General features: G+C 41.4%; 1 long non-coding RNA gene across 1 annotated transcript in view; it reads right to left on the bottom strand.

The window, feature by feature from the left end:
- The window catches only part of LOC125697575 (uncharacterized), a 54765-nt gene extending 41908 nt beyond the window's left edge, over positions 1-12857 (bottom strand). Inside the window, exon 1 of the long non-coding RNA XR_007378859.1 lies at positions 12708-12857. This is a non-coding gene — a long non-coding RNA (uncharacterized LOC125697575). The remainder of the gene's footprint in view (positions 1-12707) is intronic.
- Positions 12858-13158: the final 301 nt, after the last annotated feature.

Raw genomic sequence — 13158 nt, 5'->3', positions numbered from 1 at the left:
CTTGCTAGAAAGGAGAATAAACTCCCCCAAAAATCTAACAAGCTCAGCTAAATTTATAACACAGTTGAATTGACATTGAATCACAAAGAATTTCCCATTATTAATCAAAATAGTGTTTCCCCATAACAACCATAAGAGACAGCCAAAGCCATGGACCCATCTCTATAAATCCAAGTTTCAGTGTGAAGTATCAAAGCAGTTCAAGGCAGCAGTGAACACAAATTAAGTCCCTGAGATTAACGTGCCATCCAATAACGAACAACACGGGAACTTCAGCTCTTAAACACACAGGGAAGGGAAAAATCCAAGTGGAGAAAACTGATGATGAACAGGCGTTACAGAAACAAGTCCAGATGCACTAGGGAGCAATGGGGCAGAGGTATGCATTTCTGCCTGGCACTGGGGTTAGAGGAATTTGGAGACTTTAGGAAACTGCTGAAGTATCAAACCCAAACACAAAACCAATTGAAGAAATTTAACTCAAGAAGTTCAAACAAACAAAGCACGGACTCTTATAGTTTTCATTTGGACAAATGTAGAAAAACACCATGAAATTCATTTGTTCTACACTGGGTGGTACCACATCCCCAGAGCTTTAAACACTTCATGATCTGTGAGCTACAGACACTCAGCACACAGTTGGCTGACAGGTGTCCCAATCACTGACCAAAAAAAGATTTTCAGATGTTTGTTAGAAAAATGAAAGAAAAGAATTGGGTCAGGAGAGGGAGGAAGAAAACAGGAACAATTACATTCTAGTAATGGTGAAAAATGATCCAGACACAAGAATAAAAAAAATAAATCACAGTTTATTTTTTCCAAGATTTCTTGCAAAAGAAGAGTCACATTCTGATGCTTTCATTTTTCTTTCCTCAAAGGCCACACAGAGCTTAGGGTACTCAGCGCCATGTAAAATAAGCTGAATTAAAAGGAAGCAAAGGAAATCTCTTCATATATGTACATATATACATACACGTATGGAACACTGGCTGGTGTAAACCAACGAAGGAACAGCAGCTCCCAGAAGGAGAGATCAATTTACACGTGTGGCTCTGAATGCGAGACCCCAACTAAAACAATGATAATGCATACCTCTAAAAATTGATTTTAGAAGAATTCCTGTAGTAGACATTTATAAATGATGGCATTTTGGGTCTATGTGGATACAAATGCAGTGGTTGGAAAGAGATCTGGCATTGACACCAGACTCATGGATCAAATTCCTCCCTTGGTGACATGCTGTTAGTTGAGATGATGAATGTTCAGGATTCAGAAGCCCCATGCTGCCCAACACATAGAACCCCCCATCTTGTCCCTCTGAGAAGCGCCACACACTTCAGAAGTTCAAAAATGCAGAAGTTCTACCAGTTACTACATAAACGAAGACTCCTCCTGAGCTCACCTTGTCTATGCCATTAGAAACATTGAAAGTTCAAGTTAGAAGTGAAAATTACTACAGAAAGTCCAAATGTACTTCAGAGTACTAAAAGCACTCAGCAACCACATAAACCTTTTTTTTTTTTTCCCCCTTCAGATTAGAAATAAGGAGTAATTTTCCTAAACAAATGGCAAGCAGAACCCAACCAGCATTCAGAATGGATTTCCCAATTTCTTTTTTTTTATCTAGATCAGCACTGGTGTCACGCCCTGCAAAAACAGGTAAATGCCAAGTAACAGTCTGAACGTTCCTGGTACATCTTTTTTGTCCCCCCAGAAACTACCACTAACCCTGAACTCCTGTTCAGGAGCATTCCAATGCTGCAGTAGCGTATTTTAGCACACCGTAAAAAAAAAAAAGCACAGTAATGAAGTCTTGCTTTAAAAAATAATAATAAAAAAAAAAGCAGGACCCTGAGACTCACATGAAATGAGAGCTCAGTAGGCAACAGGAGGAAACAGCACTCAATTTCAGGGTACTGCCATTCAGCTCATTGGACTTAACCGGATACAAACCCAGCTCTTGTTGTCTTCCAAAGCCAGGAAGAGCTGGAAGCTACCACTGCACACATCATAAGCCCTGTTAGCACTTGGGCACCAAGTTGTCTAATGTTCAGATAATGATTTTCTGTCCATGAGAGATTACTCCACAGACATCACGCCAGTAACTGACAATTTACACTCCCAAAAGTCAGAGCAGAAACAGGCCCACTAGGCTGATTATATCCAGTCGGTGAACGTGAAGATTTGGACTAGTGAAGAGATGAGGATTTTGCCAATATTTGAGCTCTGACACAGCAGTTGGGCAATTTGCAGCTTAAACCCTTGACAGCCAAGAACTATACCAATGGAACAGCCACAGTCATCTCACCTCACACAGGGCTCCACCAGCTGCAGCTGTCTTCTGGGGAGTGAGGAGCAGGGGGGAGTTAAACAGGTGATGGGAGATCAGGATAATCAAGTCCAGCTTCAACCTTGAAATGGTGAAGTGGCAGTAAGAATTGAGACTTGTAGTACAGCTACAACAGAGCTCTCCTGCCTGCTCAAGGCAGGCATGTGGGACAGACATTTCAATCCATAGCTGATTTTCATGTGTACTACATGCTATACAACCTAAATGAATAGATATTCCACCACACAGAAAGGACATTCATACATGACAGTGGAATATTCACAAAGCAGCAGGGCCCCAGGCAAGGCACACACGAATGGCAGATTCACAAGTTTGCTTCCTGAGATATCCAATTGCCAGCCCAGCTCCAGGAGATAAAAAAGTAAAAAAAATGAAGAGGCACCCTTACACCTGTAAAACATGAGCTGCAATAGCCAGTGTAAAAAAGGAGAGGACAAGCATTGAAATAAGCTTCCGTTCCAGCTTGTGCTTTACTGAGAAGCAGGTACAGGAAGCCCAGTTCCAGACCAAACCAATTCTGGACCTCAACCACAAACTCACACAGAATCATGACAAATGCACAGGGAAGCCAGAGCAGATTTCTCAGCTGCCACACATAGAACCAGTGTTTTCTGAGCAAAAACTCTCAGCAAAGCAGAAGACCTGAAGCAGCATGAGAAAAAAAGAGAACTTACAGGAGAACTGTGGAGGCACAGACATGCATAGTTTGTCACAGACAGAAGGGTGTCAGAAAGGTAAGAGACACCCCATCAGAACCATAGAATTTTAACCATGTGTTATGCCAGGGCAAACAAGTGAAAGGCTTCAGTTGTCTAATGGATGCCCTTTAAACTTTTCACTTTAAGCTGTTAAGAGCGGCTGAGGACATGCTCTGAAGTGTTGCAATCTTTATGCCTTCTCCCAGTTTCATTGTATCATCGCAAAGATTAGAAGTGATACCTGTGAAACGCCTTCCCCTTCACCCTGTAGAACTCCAGCTATTTCATTCTTTTAAAAAAAGATGTTCTCTCTCTATTACACACTTGTAATTCAGACCTAGCACAAGATTTTCATGATAATTTTCACTCAAGAGCTTGAAACACTGACTGTGCTCCAAACAATGCCACATCGCTTCACATGGGAGGGTCTTTTAAATGAAATGCATTTCATTTGGCTCAGTTGGCTGTAGTCAGTTTCAAGAATGAGAATTTGGAAAACTTGGATGCCCCAAGATTCTTTGACTTCCAAGGACCTTGGGTTGGTGATTTGTTGCTTTTAAATTACATTATTCACACAGATATAGAATAACTACACAAAACAAAGAAGCTGACAGCATATCACCAAGCAGGATGCAGATCATTGTTAGAGCACCATTTCAGTTGTAAAAACATGGAAACAGTCAAAGCGAGGATGCAGGATTTTAATGAAATAAATCCATATGTGCACACTAGAAGGAATACACTGAACTTTAGGCCTCACCTAGAGATAAAAATTGGGAGTTTTTGTGTGCTCCTCATTCAGGGCCACTGAGAGAGAAATGCTTCTCTGTGGGTGGGAGCTGCAGCCCTCCCTCGCACCGCTTGCTCTGCTTGGTGCCTCAAGTTGGTGGCCGTGAGCTGCCTCCCCTGCTAAGCTCCAAGGACCAACAGCCCTTTAGCAGAGCACCCAGGCAGTGTCAACATTAAGCCGGGAAAAAGAACATTGTTTTATATCCACCACATGCAGATCTTGTAGCAACAAAACCTAAGCTCTGTACACACACAAGGATGCAGGAAAAAAAAAAAAAAAAAAAAAAAAGGCAAAAATCAGCTGAGGTGAATTGAGAGGGTAACAGATAGAGGAATACCAACTGTTTTGGTTATGATTCCAAAACAAGAACCAAGCATCACAATAGTTTGGCAGCAGTTTTGTTTAAACTACCACAAAATGAGAACTGCCATTTCTCAGAGTGCTCCTGCGAGAGCCAGGAACCCCGCCAGGCTGCTAACAGCACACACTGTGAGGTCAACTTGTGCTCCCTCCCCTGAGCCCATCAGGATTAACACTGATAAGCAAACACGTGAGAACCCAAGAGAAGCTCTGACAGTATCTCTCCACAGCAACTAACTAATTCCCTCAAAACACAACAGTTTAATCAATCAGCAAACACCAAGGAGATGGAGGAAACACAGCAGTTAGACCAATACTTCTGGCCATATACATGAAATGTAACCCTGCGGTACTAACAGTCATTTATGTAATTATCTGATGATCCTGCACATCCAAAAGTTTCACAGACTTCATTAATAAATCTTCGGCTGGAAATACATTCTGCTACACTTAAAGAGGATGGGGAAAGGATAATTTCAGCATTATGTCAAAAAGGCATACAAATTTCTATAAAAACAAAGAAATCACCTCCCTCTCCCCTCAAAACATACTGTGGGATTTATTGTTTTGTCAAGGTCACCAAGGACCACACCACTTCAGGCTTTGCTGAATCAGGGACAGCATTCAGAACATCAGGAAGCTGGGTTCAGTTTCAGCAGCCCGTTACTCCTATCACCAAGCCCTTTCCAAATCCCACACATGCATCTGTCTATAAAATGCCCTGTACTCAACGCTCTCGTAATGGCATGAGACCCTGGGCTCATACCATGTATTAAACACAGGTTTAGAAGCATTAACACGTTGGAACACCTTGGGGGACTGAAGGACAAAGCGATCACTATAAGCTTTTGATTTTCATGCCAACAGAACTGCAGCCAATATTAGCCCTCATCAGCACCCAAGCATTGCACTTGCTAATGAAAGCTTTGCTAAGGACAGAAAAGGAAGACAGCGACCCTGGCACAGCATACAGGGCCTGACCACAGGCTTCAGAACTATTCAGAAATATTACAATTTTGTTTTGGATTACTGAACATTCATTGGGTATCTTCTGATTTATGCAAGAATACCTAGCTATATAAGAGCACTTGTCAGAATCCTTTATCTTTGTGTTAATTTTGTGACCGCTTCAGCTCTCCTTCTGCCTACGGGATGAAAGCAAATCGATGGAGGGGAGGGGTCACTGCCAAAGGCCATCTATATTTAATGCAATTTCACGTGCTGGGTCACATAGCATTCCTAGACTGAAAAGAAGGCTCTGTTGCTAGGACTTTAAAAAAAAAACAACAAAACAAGCTGAAGGCAGCATACAGTCACACTACCAGCAGCTGTCAATCAGCACTTATGAGCTTCCAATTTGTTCAGAATAACTAGAGAAGTTGGAGGGTTTTCTCCAAGTGCGCCACTCTGTTAAGAGAAGAAAAGTCTTTGGAGGGTTCACATTCAATTCATTAGACACAAGCCCACAATTTGCTCATTCCCAGTAGCATGACCTCTGTTAATTCACTAAGCTTACTAACATGGCAAACGGTTTGCTATTAAACATCCCACACCAAAAGGAAAAAAACCCAGCCTATTTCAGCTGCTTACTCTAAGTTTGTACTGCCGCACTAATTGAGGTTCCAAGTTGGGGAAGCATGCTTGCTCAAGAAGACATTGCAGCATATGTTTAATTTTAAGCATGTGCTTTCCTCTCCCCACTGCACTCAGTGCACACAGCTGACGAAAGACTCCAGTGTACGCTGCTGTGCTCCTCTGAACCCAGGCCAGAGGATATTTGAACAACTCCATAAAGTCATTTTAGATGGTCCTCTGATGAGAAAAAGATTTTCTTTCAAAGTAACATGCTCTGCCTACACATGCAAGTTTGTCACAGCATTGAAAGCCCGCAGCATCTGTCATGCAAGGAATAAGAGACCCCTGTTTGCTAAAATATGTTCCCATATACGCATATAAAACTAGATAAACTAAGGTGCGTCAGCATGGGATTGACGAGGTGGTCCCTCTCTGACAGAGTAGGCTGAGTGAGCTGCAGTATCAGCTCTCAAAGGGTAAGCAGAAACTACAACACATCTGTATGTCAGCAAAGTCTTCAGTAGAATATCTCAATCTCCAAGCTAAGTCCAAAGTGAATAACTCAAAAAAAAAAAAAAAAAAAAAACACCCACACAAGCTGCAATTGATTAGAGGACCACAAATAGTAAAGTGGTAGTGGAGCTAAAATAGGATCTGTGGTCTACTTTGTGTTAACACGCTTCTCACTAACGAGGAGGAAGCTTCTCGTTCCTAGTAAGACCAACAGATGAACAGTGTTAATTCAGAACATTGGTAAGTAGAGAGAAAAATGGCTACACAAAACAACAATTAATGAATCCCTGTCTTCTTACAATCCTACATCTTTTAAAGATCGCAGGCATATGGAGTCCTGTAGATGCAAACACAGCACTTGCCAGGACTGCCGGTGTTGAACACACCTGTACCTTAGCCTGGAGCAGGCTGGACACCCCACAGGTACAATTCACAGTGCTCTGGCTGTGCATCATGAATGAATCTGGCTGAACATCATGAACAGAGTGATTCTGGCTCTCCTATTCCCATTTCACATCCCACTTCCAGAAAGTCATAAGTATTTATGAAGGAGATTAACACAGTTGCAGCTTACAGGCATCTGTGAGCTCCAGCAGCACCATACAAATATCAGTTTCACGTAAGACAACAGAAAATGAGATGGACAACTCTCACATTGTACACAATACTTCAAGTACCATGGCAATCCCACATTGTAGCATATGCACCTCTCTGCCCTTGCCACTGAAACAAAAGCCCACATCTCCTTATGCTTTATTCTGCTAAGAAAAAAAAGAAGTGCATCTTTTACCTCTCATTCTTTCTAAGTGTCCATTAGAAGTCTTTCTTGTCCTTTCAGTTAGGCATTCAACACCCAAGGATGTGCACAGAGCTATCACCACACCTCCAGATCTAGAACTTAACTACCTAGGTTACTGTCCTAGACATCAGGAGTTGCAGATCAACCTACCCACAGCAGTTACAAAACTGCTGTAATGGCAGAGATCACCTGATGGGCTTCCCCTCTCATTTACTAATAACATCTCCTGGGCAGGGACAAGCAGGCTTTGACATACAGCAGAGAAGCCTAATAACATCACCAATACACCCTGTGGCTAGCGTGGACAAAGAGACATTTTTATTGATGCATGGGGATAGGATTGGAAAAAGCCTCCTCTTGTTGGCATACACATACACAAGTGTGCACTGTTCAAAACTGTTTAAAGAGCTTGTGGTCTTGTTAAATGAGTTGCAAACGTTTCCAAAAGGCCTAAACGGCAACCAATGGAAGCACGGTTCTAAAGAACATTAAAAGGGACTTTGGCTGATCTGATAATTGACAAGTAAGACAAAAGCAGAAACAGCTTACAGAAATAAAGACATTGGTTTGAGACACATTTCAAAGTTGATCTTTAATTTTTAAGATGACACAGCATACACTGCAAAGAACAAAAGAAAACAAACAAGATACAAATAGGCTTTTCCAGCAGAAGAACAGATCAGTATTTATGTACACATTCAGAGGACAGCCATCCAGAACCCTAAAGTTCAGAATAAGTCTTCCTACTCACTCAGATCCAGTACAAGACACCTAATTGAGAGTGATTTGTTTTATACAGTCTAAACTGACAATCGTGATGCAAACACAGATGACCTGAACTTTGATTTTTTCCTCTCCTAGCTTTCTGTGCAGAGGAGCCAGAGCACGTATAATATCGTTCTTATGCAAACCAGTGTTTCGTCTGCAACTCCAGTCTTGTTCCTATAGTCAAAACCATTTAAATTAGAACTGGATTAATCCAGCAGAAATACATCTGCGAACATTTTTTGGCCTGTTAAAATGCTTACGTCCATACACTTCCACATCAGTATTCAGCACGTCTCCCACCCTCGCAGTTAGACAAAAGGAGCGGCCTCTGGCTCAGATGGCCCCGAGCAGCAAATCCCTGGAGAATGGGGAAGTACAACTGGAAAAAATAGTACCTTATTCTTATTATCTTCCTTTGGCACAGCTGTCGGAGACAGAGCACTACATTCTGAGGCAACATGGCTATTTCTGCAAACGTTCATGCTGCTAAGTGGGAAACAAATTTTAGATGTGAAGAGGGTTATGCGTAGCATCAGGCTCCCTCCTCCTGGCTCACATACATTCACCAGAGACACTTAACACATCCCATCAGGAAACAGCAACAACATCTGATTGCCCAGCCCGAGCTGAATGCATATACAAGAACTTTCCCTAAATACTGAAAGCATTAAAAATCTACACATCCTTGAAATACTCAAGAAGTAACCAGGAACACACTTAATGCCAAATTTTTTGGCATTGCAATTCCACTAACAAAAGGAAAGCTAATATATTCATGAAAATTTGCTCTGCTTTATTTTAAAATGCACATTAAGGAATATCAGAGTCTACCTACCACCTGAAAATGATTACCCTGCTCCAATAGCCCTCAGAGCACCAAACGCATCTGTAATGCAGATACACAGTGTATCCAAGAGGTCCTATAACAAGAAAAGGCCAAACGAAGAGAACCTAGATAAGAACAAGAACTAATGAAAATCTTAGAAGAACACATGCCATCACAAACCCGTGCAGTAGAACACAGCAGTGCTTGTTGCTTTATTAGGCTTTTATATTAAGCACAGCCCCATGTTCTATGCCATAGTTCTATTAATTAATACTTCATTAGGCAGAAAAATAAACCAGATGGAAAAAAGTCTCACGTATTCAGCGCTGCCCCAAAAGAAGCTCCTGCAACATTTTAGCAACTAACTACTGATCGAAGATACAGACAGGCAGTTTCTCAGTTTGGTTTGCAATCAGTTCTAGTTATCGTTCATCAGGACTGAATCATACATTTCAAATGAAAAACTGGAAAAAAAATACATCTGCGAGATGGAAAAGGCAACAACTCCAAAGTCACTGAATTCTATTCAATGCATTTTAAAAACATTTTGCAGGTGATTTTTTTTTCTTGTTTGGGTTTTTGGGGGCTGGGATTTGGTGCTTTGGTGTTTTTTTGTTTTTTGGTTTTTGTTTTTTTTTTTTTGTTGGATCTTTCACCACAGCACATGAAATTAATTTCTGAGTGGAGAGAAGCTTTATATATTCACATGTTAAAGAGTATTTGCTGGTCTAGGCATTGGTAAAATGCATTCCTCTATTCCAAGGCAGCACTTTCCAGGGACACTATGCACCAATTCCCAGGTGTGAACAGCGCAGAAGTGACAGCGCACCCCTGCTGCAGGTCCATGGGAACGTAGTTCTCTGTTTTAAGTAAGCCCAGTCTTGATGTAGGATGGATTCCCATTCTTGTTCCATCAAACTGAAAGCAAATGCTACAAATGGACACTTTTTACTGCCTCTTTTTTTTATAAAGTTTTTCTAGTATTTAGAAAAGCTGCATTTCAGCAAATAAAGGTGAAAAGAAAAAAAGAAATTGTTTTTTGATTACCTATTTCATAGAATCATAGAATCCTTAGAGTTGGAAGGAACCATCAAAAGTCAGAGCAATTTCAAGCAGTGCTTTGACTTATTGAAAAGGGGACAGACGAGCAAAATAAGCACGTAGACCTTCACTTGAAATATAAGCAGCAGAAACAGCCCAGTGCATTTTGCAGAGCAATTCACTTTAAGAAGTTCAAAGAATACTTTCTTCTTCAAAGTCAAATTTCACCACCACCGGCCGGGCCATGCTCCACTTCTTTCGATTCCTGTCCTCGATGAACTCCTGGTAAGGATCTTTCTTTGAAATAGCTTTCTTCGAGCGTACATAACCAAAAAAGACAGTTAATGCCAGGAAAGAGTAAAACAGCATGACAAAGAGGATGAAGAAATAGGCATTGTCATATGGTTTGTATTGTGGTTCTTTCTGTTCTGTAGCATTTTTCTTCGTGTCCAGGTTCCTTTCCAGAAGTTGCAGAACACATTGAGAGATGAGAGAAGCTAGAGCTGTTTGGTTCATGTTGGTGAATTAAAAAGCATACAAGAAAACACAGAGGAGAATGAGCACAATGGGGCCCCAAGCGATGCTTCATTGAAGTGGGAACCTATCCACCAGCTTTCACAGGATTTGGATCTGGCCTGCAGTCATTTCCTCTTTTGGTAAGGAATGCTGTAAAGCACTTACTGGGTCTCAGTCATTTGATAATGAGGCATTTGGCTGATAAGCCTGCCTTGCCTATGAAGTGAAGTCTATTAATAATAACAATAATGGAACAATAATATGGAACATACATCTGCCAGGCAGTTTTAAATGTGCGATTATTTTCCTCCTCTCTCACCGTATTTGAGGAGCAGATCTACTTCACTCACTAAGTGAAAGGCACCTGCTGAATGCGTTAAGGGGCTGGGAGGGAGCAAAACACCAGAGGAAGGAACTCTCTCTGGCTTGACAGAGATAAATAAAACTCAGATTTTCAGAGAAGCATCTTCAGCTGCCCTTCTCAGGTGAATTCTTCAGCATCTCAGTCAGTGTGCTGGGCCAGAAGACTGCCCTGAGCCCGACACCTTTCCACACAACCCCTACAGAACAGCCATCAAATTCCCCAGCTGTGAGTAAACCAGCCTTCAGGAAGACACCCAATACATCATTCCAACTAGTTGCTACCTCCAAGCTAAGCATGACTTTTTTTTTTTACATTCAACTGAAATTAGACCATGTCAAAGCTCAGGTGGGAATCTGAATAATTTAATTTAGCACTGGGAGTCTGGAGCTGTATGCTGCCATAAACATGGAGCACACCAAAAACACAACAAATAATATCCAGACAGAAAGGAACAGCCTAAAAAGTTGTTCTGGAAAATAAAAACTGTGACTGTCACTGACAAGCAGACTGCACTGAGTATTTTCAGGCAAGGAGGTTAAGTCTTCCTCAGTGTGGTTTATCACAGGTCACTCTGCTTGCACAATAACAGCAGAGCAGCGCTCTCCGAATTCCTACTTCCTATTGTGTTTTACAGGCTAGGTCACTCCAAAGTAAATTGTTGTTTTACAAAGTAGTGAAACCTTATCTTGCTACAGAAAAAAAAAAAAGCCAGTCCTTACTGCCACAAACGACAATGCCAGCTGTTTCTTTCTGTGATCTGAGTTCTGGGGAGTAAGCACCATGACTTTGAAGTGGAGAGCACATCACTGGACTAGCAGTTTGCCAACTCTGAACTGTTTCTTTAGGCCTGACCCCCTGAACTGATTGTATGATGACTAATTCACATGCTAAGATTGCAGTATATCGGTATCACTAAACAGCCTGCATTTGTCATTAAGGGTTTCTTGTAAAAAGAAAGATGAAAGTGAAGTCTGTAATCTTATATGAGCAGCAGTCTATGGCATAAGTACATTTAGAATATGCCACTCCTAGAAAAAAACACTCAGCTCCACATTTTAACTATTTGTTTTAAAATTAGAAAGAAAAAGAAAAAAATCCCCATAAAGAGCAATGCCAAATCCTGTTCTTAGTTACAACTAAGTTACGGGAGAGATCTTATTCACCTACTCCTGCATAGGAAGAATGAACGTGGAGGACCTGGTGGTGTTCTGAGGACACTGAAGAAAAGCTTTATCTTTAGTTTAACTACTACTAAGATACATTTTCTAAAGTAGTATTAGACCTTCGGGGGAACTGTGCCCAGTTTATATTCATGTAACTGGAAGAGGATTTTCATTCAGGCTTTGCATCTTTTCCAGAACTCTGCAGGTCCTTTTTGTTTGTTGTTATTAAAGAATTCGCTTCAGTAGAAGGAGCATGAGGTTCAACATAAATTAAATCAGACACAAGCTAATCCCTGTGAACTTCTTGCCTGCATGAAAAACTCACCATCGCTGTTGGCCAAGTTTCTCAGGCTTTCTGGTCTTAGAAAGAAATAAATAAACAAATAAGGTGGGGGTAAAGGGACAACAGGATACTGTACTACAGCAGAGAAATAAGCAACAGAGATCACACCTGTGAATTTACAGCAACAGTTTTGAGTACACCAGTAGCAACTGGTGCTGTGCCCACCCTTTATCATGCTTCTAACAACACATCACAAGGCTTTGTATTTAGAAAAATAGATCCACACCAGCAACTTTGGAAGCTCAATTACAGCACTAACAGGGCCACGCTTCTCAGTACATAACCTTATTCCCAGAGGAAGCTCACAAACTCAGAACTCAGGTACAATAAACTCAGCTCTACATCTTCCTTTTCAGACATACCATAAGATATCCACATCTATCCCTCAGGAAGAGAGGGAACAAGCACCCTTCCTTTATCACAATTAATAAATCATTTTACCAGTTTCCACATGACAACTCATGGAGTAAATCTCCACATAAGGTAAGAAAACATGACACATAAAGGAAGCCTTGCAGCCTGAACACTTGCCACATTAGGAAAGGCTTAAAGGCTCCACGTACACGCATACAGAGAGTTACAAACCAAAGAACGCACGTACCACAGAAGACAGACTCTTCTCCCTCCAGCCGTGCTTCTAGAGAGGTCACAACCACACTTCCCTCAGCCTTAGGAAGCATTTTGCACTGCAGCATTGATCAGAGTGGGCAGACGGGAGCAGTTTGCAAAAGGCTGATAGCAGCCAGCTGTGCTGCCCTGCCCTTCCTAAAATGCTGTTGCCCAAACACACCTGTATCAAGAGCTCAATGATATGCCCCTCCCCAGTTAAAGGGAACTGTTCATTCAGCATTCTGTTTATCTACTACAATCAAGATTTATCCTAACTTAGGGTGTTCTGTGTGGTTTTCCACACTGAGTTGAACAAATCGATGTTCTGTTAGGTTACACAAATGCTGCTTTAGAGTTGCTTTCTCTCTCCTTTCTTTCCACCCTCCCCCTAACAGCTAAAAGTACATAATGGTGCTTTGAACAAGATCCTAAACAGCTATTTC

This window comes from Lagopus muta, chromosome 9 (genome assembly GCF_023343835.1).
Source record: "Lagopus muta isolate bLagMut1 chromosome 9, bLagMut1 primary, whole genome shotgun sequence".
In the NCBI taxonomy this organism is placed as follows: domain Eukaryota; kingdom Metazoa; phylum Chordata; class Aves; order Galliformes; family Phasianidae; genus Lagopus; species Lagopus muta.
Note: the sequence above shows the minus strand (reverse complement) of the source record. Positions and strands in the feature narration are given on the sequence as shown.